This window comes from Sesamum indicum, unplaced genomic scaffold (genome assembly GCF_000512975.1).
Source record: "Sesamum indicum cultivar Zhongzhi No. 13 unplaced genomic scaffold, S_indicum_v1.0 scaffold00118, whole genome shotgun sequence".
In the NCBI taxonomy this organism is placed as follows: Eukaryota; Viridiplantae; Streptophyta; class Magnoliopsida; order Lamiales; family Pedaliaceae; genus Sesamum; species Sesamum indicum.
This window is the reverse complement of record NW_011628047.1, coordinates 261510-270753: the sequence shown is the minus strand read 5'-3', so window position 1 is coordinate 270753 and position 9244 is coordinate 261510.

The window sequence follows — 9244 nt, the reverse complement described above, 5'->3', positions numbered from 1 at the left end:
ATGTTAGTACAGGAATTGTTCACAGGATATAATCAGATATGCCTTCCCCCAAGATGTGCACTTAAAGTGGATATTAAAGTGGCCGGTGTCCGCTCAGTGTGTTCAAATCTTCTCAAGTTTCTTTCCCTCCATATGTGGTAGACACACGATGCAAGTAGCGTACGGTAAGCGCTATTAACAATGTGCTTACCTCTCCATTTCCGCGTCGCCCATTCAATATCTGTTGCCCAATCCCTGTTGGGCCAGTGAAAACGAATCCATCTGCGAATCTCAAAGAGGCACTGACGACTAAATCTGCATCGAAAGAATAAATGTGAATGAGATTTCGTAGCTCTCTCATTGCACAATATGCATACCCCCAGGTGGGATAGCCATGATTTGCCCGAAAGTAGAGAATGATCCCTCATTCGTTGGTCGACACACATTTTTTCAGGCTACCTTGGCGTAACCACTAGACGTGGTACTCTTCCCAAGGAAAGTCCTCAATCTCTTCTCAATTTCATTGATGACTTTCTTAGGAAGTATGAAAGCAGAAGCCCAATATAAACTTCTAGTTATTGCAAAAATGATGGCAATGCAAAAATTCTCTCTCTAAAAAATGGACTCTCCAAAATATCTATCTTCTCTCACACACACTAATACACCACCAAAAACATACACTAGCCCTATCTCTATATTCCCGCCGGCTGGCGACTTGGGAGGCGGTGGTGAGGCGTCTGAGGATGTCGGAAAAGCTGAAGGGGAGCCAAGGATGAGAACGTTCGCTGGTTTTAATGGAGAAAATCGCCTCCTCGCCATGGAAGATGAAGAGTCAGGCTCCACTAATCCGGCCACCGACGGCGATTTTTTGCATTCCCATGGCAGCCCAAGGTGTGTGGGGGTGGAAGGATTGTTGTTGAGGAAGGAAGACGGAAGTTTGGCCGGGGAACAGACAGATCTGGAATCAAGGTTTTGCGCCGCCAACAATGGCGGAAATCGTCCAAGCGACTTCAATCTTGAGGAATTCCTCGTCCTTACTAATAAAGTGGTCGACCATGGTGACGCCCAGGCCATGGCTGCGCTAAATGAAACGACGTTGGGAGGTTCGATTTGGGATCACGAAGTCGCGTTTGCCGGCGGAGTGTTTGAAGGTTGACGACCATCCGTTTGCCCGCGCTTGAGAAACGCCTACCGAAGACGTACAGTGCCGGTGACGACGAGTTCAGGGGATGGAAGCATGGCAGCGACCTTCCATCTTCTACCGGCTATGCGCGGTAGGATAATCGCTGCAAATGCCGACGGATTTGCACAGAAACGAAGAGAACAGATTGACGCCGGCGACTCTTGGACTTCCGGCGAACTGTGACGTGCACTGTGTTGTTGACGTGTTTGCCTCCGTGGGAAAAGTAGGTGCTGAGGTGGAGGAGCATGGTGTTGACGTGGGGGATGATTTGGAGTGAGTTGATGATGTCAGCCCTAGTAGGGCTGACATCAGTGTTAACGCAACAGATGACGTGGAGATGAAGATGGGTGATGCAGCAGCTGAATTGGTTGAATGCACTGCTGATGTCATCAATGATGCAAGCCCTGATGATGTCAGCCATGATGCAAGCCTTGATGATGTCAGCCATGATGCAAGCCTTGATGAAGTCAACCATGATGCAAGCCCTAATGATGTCAGCCAGGATGCAAGCCCTGATGATGTCATCCATGATGTAAGCCCTAATGATGTCAGCTGTGAAGTCATCAATAATGTGAAAAATTGCAGAATTTTTCCTAAGCAAACTAGACCTATTCCGACTGGATTATTTGTTGGGGACATACCACTACATGCTAGCCCTAATGCGATTGATGAAGATAAAATTGCCCACGCGTTTAATAACTTGTCCCGTAAAACGTTAACTTTTATTGCCCCAACGGTTGAAAATGGGGAAACTATAGTTCGGCCGTCCTTGGACACAGTACGTGATGGATCCAAACGTTGGAAAACTACGGCTGTCGGATATTTTCTGGGGAAAAAGCCGTATTATCATCATGTGAAGGAATACGCTCATTCGATGTGGCCAGCACTGAGAGAGGTCATAGGGACAACTAATGGATTCTTTTTCTTCCAATTTAAAACACTCATTGATATGGAAGACGTGATCGAAGGGGGACAACTAATGGATTCTTTTTCTTCCAATTTAAAACACTCATTGATATGGAAGACGTGATCGAAGGGGGACCTTAGTTGTTCCAAGGACAACCAATAGTTTTGCAAAAGTGGGAACTAGGTATGGCCATGAGAAAGCTCCAACATAAGCATGTACCTGTTTGGATTAAACTTAGACACCTTCCTATGGAATATTGGACTACTGATGGATTGAGTACGGTTGCTAGTGGAGTGGGTAAACCTCTTTACCCGGATGCAATAACGAGAGCATGCATGAGACTGGATTTCGCTCGTGTATGTGTGATGATTGATATAGCACATAAGTTGACAAAACATATCATAGTCATGACACCAGATGAAAATGGAGGGGAAACACCTTGTAAAGTCGATGGATAATATTATGCATATACAGTCCTATTTGTTACCTCAATGGAAGTGGTTTACTGATTATAATTCCATTGAAAATCGTATATGGCTAGCGTGGGATGAGAATTTTATTGATGTCCATGTTCTTGACCTGGGTGAACAATTCGTGCACTATCGTATCACTAGTAAAGCTGTCAATGAATCTGTTATTGTTACTGTTGTTTATGGTGCAACTGAGGTGATTGACCGTCGAATTTTGTGGACTGCACTGGAAACACTCGCTCAGCAGTGCTCAGACGTCCCGTGGTTGGTGGGAGGGGACTTTAATGTAGTACGAGACCTTAATGACGTATGTGGCGTTTCAGGAGATATAAGGATGGCCACAGCAGAATTTAATATCGGTATAATGCAAGGTGAATGGTTTACATGGCATAATCGTAGTACAACCGAGCGGAGTTTATGGAAGCGGTTGGATCGGATCCTTATTAACGATTGTTGGCTGGCAAGGTTCCCTACCTCATCCTATCACAGTCTTACACCACGGACATCTGACCACTCGCCACTGGTTCTACATGGGGATACACAACAACTTAACGGAGGTATGTTTCGATTTGATAACTATTTGGCCCTTTCACCTGAGTTTATTCCCAATGTACAGAGCATTTGGCATCATGAGGTTGTTGGTATACCTATGTATGCTGTGACACGTAAACTGAAGGCACTTAAACCGATTTTCCGACTACAGAGGAGGAATAAGGGGGATTTGACGCTGAATGTCCAATTAGCCAAAGGTTTTCTCGATGAGGCACAACAATTGGTAAGCTTTGATAGACAGAATGAGCTCTACTTACTCCTGGAACATTGTTGTCGAATCGTTTATGCTAAAGCGGCAAAACTCGAACAAATTATGTTGCAGCAAAGAGCTAAGATGCAGTGGATGAAAGACGGAGACCAATGTTCCAGGGTTTTCTTTCGTAAGATTGCTCAGAGACGAGTAATGAGGAGAATCTTGCAGATCAACGATGAGAATGGTACCACACACACGGATAAGCACATGAGTTTGTCTCATACTATCAGAACCTTTTAGGAGGTACTAGATGACGGTTGACAGTGGATATTCGATATCTTAGACCATGGGCGAGGCACTGTATTACTGATGAGGAAGCTAGCCACTTACTCCTACCGGTATCGTCGAATAATGTGAAGCAAGCAGTGTTTGATATCGCTGAAGACAAGGCGCCGGGACCTGATGGTTACTCGTCAGGGTTTTTTAAGGCGGCTTGGCCTATGGTAGGGGAAGAAGTAACGAGAGCGATTCTGAATTTCTTTTCCACCGGAAAACTACTAAAACAGATCAACTCCACAATTTTGGCTCTAATACCAAAGGTACACACTCCTATGTCAGTTAATGATTTTATACTAATTTCATGCTGCAATATTTTATACAAGATCATTGCGAAACTACTTGTTCAGAGACTTAATGTTTTGCTAGACAAGATTATTAGCCCCTGTCAGACAGCTTTTATTCTGGGAAGAAGCATTGGGGACAACATTATGTTAGCCCAGGACTATTCTCGGGCTATAACCAGATGCGCCTACCTCCCATATGCACTCTTAAAATGGATATCAGGAAGGCCTATGATACGGTGGAGTGGGACTTCTTGTTAGCAGTTTTGCAGTTGTTCGGATTTCCACCTAAGTTCACAGGGTGGATCGAGGAGTGTATTTCCACGACATCATTCTCAATTGGTCTCAATGGAAAACCTCATGGGTTCTTACTGGAGCAAGAGGATTACGACAGGGAGACTCACTATCGCCTTATCTGTTTGTCCTCGTTATGGAAGCTTTACATTTGGGATTTCTCCAACGAATTGAGCAGGACATGCAATTCACCTATCATTGGCAATGTGAGAGTTATAAGGTTTTTGAGATGGGATTTGCAGACGACCTACTTCTTTTCTACTGAGCAGACTTTGACTCCATCAGAGTTTTCAAGGAGGGATTGGACTGGTTTGCGGAGGTGTCGGGCCTTAGGCTGAATGTTCAAAAAAGCCACTTAATCATATCCCGTTCGGCTCAAGAATTGAAAGATCAGATGTTGGAGATTTTGGGCTTCCAAGAGGGGCATCTACCGATGAGGTATCTAGGTCTCCCCTTAATTTCTTCTAGACTGTCTATCTCTGACTGTCAGCCTCTCATTTCAGAAATAGATGCACGCATTACTGGATGGGAAGGGATTTCGTTGTCATATGCTGGGCGGGTACAAATCATCAAATCCGTACTTTCGGCATTGAGTTTATACTGGGCATCTGCATTCATACTACCTAAGAAAGTTATCAATGAAATTGAGAAGAGGTTGAGGAATTTCCAATGGAAGGGTACGACGTCTAGTGGCTACGCCAAGGTAGCCTGGAAAGATGTGTGTCGGCCGGCAGATGAGGGGGGACTTGGGTTCAAGGACATCTCTACCTTGAATCGCGCATTAATGAGTAAGAAATTATGTGATGTTATCTGGTGTGACAGGACATCCATCTGGGTTCAATGGCTTTACGAAGGCCGGTTACGGGACACATCAATTTGGACTGTCCGTGAACATGGAGGTTCTTGGGGATGGCGGAAAATGCTCAGGCTCCGTCCTTTTCTTCGCTCTATCGTGGATTACCAGATAGGAAATGGAGATAGATTCTTTGTTTGGCAGGACCCGTGGCATCACTTGGGTGCACTTATTGAGAGGTTCCCTCGTGGTCCACGTCATCTTAGACTTGAAGAATCTGCAATACTCAGTTCGGTGATTTCAGCGGGAGAGTGGCAATGGCCTACCATCACGGACTTCGAATGTTTGGAGATCACACATAACCTACCACTTATTCTTGGAGGTGAGGATCGGGTGGTGTGGAGATGTGACAAAGGGAAACCTACTACTCAGGCCCTCTACCGATTATTTGATCCCCCCGAGCCAAAAGTAGGATGGTCTTCACTACTTTCGGGCTCCTTGAAGATTCCTCGTCATTCGTTCATCTTTTTTTTTTCCAGTAAAATAAGTTTCATTGAGTAAACAATGTGGTCACCAAATGGTTTATCCCTCGACAGGCCAAGGGATTCGCCATAATCGAAATAAAGCACGTGTACTGACTGATCTAGATAGTGGGATGCTATGGATTCGCTGTCTAATGTCCTCAATGATCAGTAATGCTATGGTAGTAGGCGTCCTCTCGGTGTGATCGAATCGTCTCAGGTTTCTTTCCTTCCAAATGTGGTATACACATGCTGCAAGTAGGCTCTATAAGATATGTTGATGATGTGTTTACCCCTCCATCTCTTTTTTTTGGGTAAATGTAAGTTTCGTTAAGTAAAAAAAGTAGTACAATACAACAATGTGATCATCAGTTGGTTTCTCGCTCGTCAGGCCAAGGGATACGCCATAGTCTATATAAAGCTCGTGTACTGACTGATGTAGGTAAGCTAATGCTAAGGATTCGCTGTCTAATATCCTCAACTATCAATAATGCCATGGTGCTCGTTGTCCTCTCGATGTGCTCAGATCGTCTCAAGTTTCTCTCCCTCCAAATGTGGTAAACACATGCTGCTAATAGTGCTCGATAAGACATGTTAACAATGTGTTTACCTCTCCATTTCTGGGAAGCCCAGTCAACATCCGTTTGCCAGTCTCTATTGGGCCAGGAAAATCGTACCATTCTTCGTATTGCTACAAGACACTGTCGACTGAATCTGCACTGAAAAAATAGGTGTCCATGTGTCTCCATCGCTCCCTCGGTATATAGAATACAAGGGCCAAGGTGGGCTAACCACGGTTTGTCCATCGTGGCCAACTTGCCAAGAATAGCAAGCCATAGGATGAATAAGTGACGTGGGATCTTCAGTTACCCCTCCATCTCTGTGAAGCCCATGTAATGTCATCTTTCCACTCTCTATTGGGCCACAAGAATCATATCGTTCTTCGAAATTTCCGTGAGACATCTTCGACTAAATCTGCATTGGAAGAATAAATGTGCATGTGTCTCTATCATTCCTTCATTGCATAGGATACATGTGCTAAGGTGAGCACATGGTTTATCTGTCGTAGCCAACTTGCCTTGGATGGCAAGCCATAGAATAAAGATGTGACGTGGAATTTTAAGTGATCCCGACAGTAGTGAAGACCAGCCTACGTTCGCTGCTGGTGGGTCAAGTAACTCATAAATAGCCTGTGCTGTTGGTCGACCATTTTCAAATCTCCATGTTATATGGTCTTCCCCTCCAAAAATAGTGGGTAATACATGTGTGATCTCCAAACACTCAAGATCCGTGATAAGGGGCCACTGCCATACTCCTTCATGAATCACTGTGCTAAGTCTGGATGACTCATCTAGTCCAAGTAGCCTCGGTCCTCGTGGGAAGGAGTCACAAAGAGGGCCAAGGTGATGCCACGGATCCTGCCACAAGAAGAAATTCCTCCCGTCTCCAATTCGGTAGTCTACCATGGTTCGGAGGAACATCCGTATTTGAAGGATTTTCTGCCATCCCCATGAGCCGCCATGGTCCGTAATCGTCCATATAGAGGTGTTTTGTAGACGTCCCTGGTACAACCATTCAACCCAAATTGATGTCCTGTCGCATCTAATGACATCACACAGTTTTTTGTCATTCGTTCATCTTATTGCTCGCAATCCTTGGCAAACTACCTACCACGGACAAATCATGGCTATCTCCTGGGGGTATGCATATTGTGCGATGAGGGAGCTACGAAATCTCATCCACATTTATTCTTCCAATGCAGATTTAGTCGTCAATGCCTTTTTGAGATCCGCAGATGGATTCGTTTTCACTAGCCCAACAGGGATTGGGCAATAGATATTGAATGGGCGACGCAGAAATGGAGAGGTAAGCACATTATTTATAGCGCTTACCGTACACTACTTGCATCGTGTGTCTACCACATATGGAGGGAGAGAAATTTGAGGAGATTTGAACACACTGAGCGGACACCGGCCACTTTGAGTTACCTAATTGTCGATGACGTGACTGTTGTACTGTAACTTTATTATCTTAATGCAAATTACATTTACCAAAAAAAAAAAAAAAAAATAATTGTCGATGACGTCATGCAAAGGATTCTTAGCGTTGATTTAACTTCGTCAGTCAGTACACGAGCATTGTATAGATTATGGCGTATCCCTTGGTTTGAGAGAAAAACCATTTGATGATCACATGTTGTACTGTACCATTACTCTTTATTAATGAAATTTACATTTACCCAAAAAAAAGAAGCCCAATATAAACTCAATGCTGACAGCACAGATTTGATGATTTGTACTCGCCCAGCGTATGATAACGAAATTCCTTCCCATCCATTAATGCATGCATCAATTTTTGAAATAAGCGGTTGGCAATCAGAGATAGATAGCCTATTACGCTTTGCAAATTTACAACACAAATGCATGGGTGTAGACCAACGTTTGGGGTCAAGTTTCGTCGAATTCTAAGAACGTTCAAAATTTAGCTGTTTTATTTTTTTGGGTAAATGTAAGTTTCATTAAGTAAAAATACTAGTACAGTACAACAATGTGATCATTAGTTGGTTTCTCTCTCGTCAGGCCAAGGGATACGCCATAGTTTATATAAAGCTCGTGTACTGACTGATGTAGGTAAGCTAATGCTAAGGATTCGCTGTCTAATATCCTCAACTATCAATAATGCCATGGTGCTCGTTGTCCTCTCGGTGTGCTCAAATCGTCTCAAGTTTCTCTCCCTCAAAATGTGGTAAATACATGCTGCTAATAGTGCTCGATAAGACATGTTAACAATGTGCTTACCTCTCCATTTCTGGGAAGCCCAGTCAACATCCGTTTGCCAGTCTCTATTGGGCCAAGAAAATCGTACCATTCTTCGTATTGCTGCAAGACACTGTCGACTAAATCTGCACTAAAAGAATAGGTGCCCATGTGTCTCCATCGCTCCCTCGCTACATAGAATACAAGGGCCAAGGTGGGCTAACCACGGTTTGTTCGTCGTGACCAACTTGCCAAGAATAGCAAGCCATAGGATGAATAAGTGACGTGGGATCTTCAGTGATCCCGAAAGTAGTGAAGACCAGCCTACTTTCGCTCCTGGGGGATCAATTAACCTATACAGAGCCTGAGATGTGGGATGCCCCTGCTCAAATCTCCAGATGATACGGTCTTCCCCTCCATGGATCGTGGGCAATGAATGTGTGATTTCCAAACACTCAAAATCTGTGATAAGAGGCCACTGCCATTCTCCTCCACTAATCACTGTACTGAGTTTGGCTGATTCCTCGATTCCGAGTAGCCTCGGTCCCCGTGGGAATGTGTCACTAAGAGGGCCAAGATAATGCCACGGGTCCTGCCAAAGGTAGAATCTCCTCCCGTCTCCGATCTGATAGTCGACCATAGGCCGGAGGAAAACCCGTAGACATAGAATTTTCCGCCAACTCTATGAGCCTCCATGCTCCCGAATCGTCCAAATGGAGGTGTCTCGTAACCGTCCCTAGTATAGCCATTCCACCCATATTGAGGTCCTATCGCACATAATGATATCACATAGTTTCTTCATCATTAATGCACGATTCAAGATAGGAATATCCTTGAATCCTAATCCTCCCTCATCCGTCGGTCGACATAGATCCTTCCATGCTACCTTTGCATAACCGGTAGTTGTTGTCCCCTTCCACAAGAATGTTCGCAGCCTCTTTTCAATTTCATTTGTAACTTTCTTTGGCAAGATGAA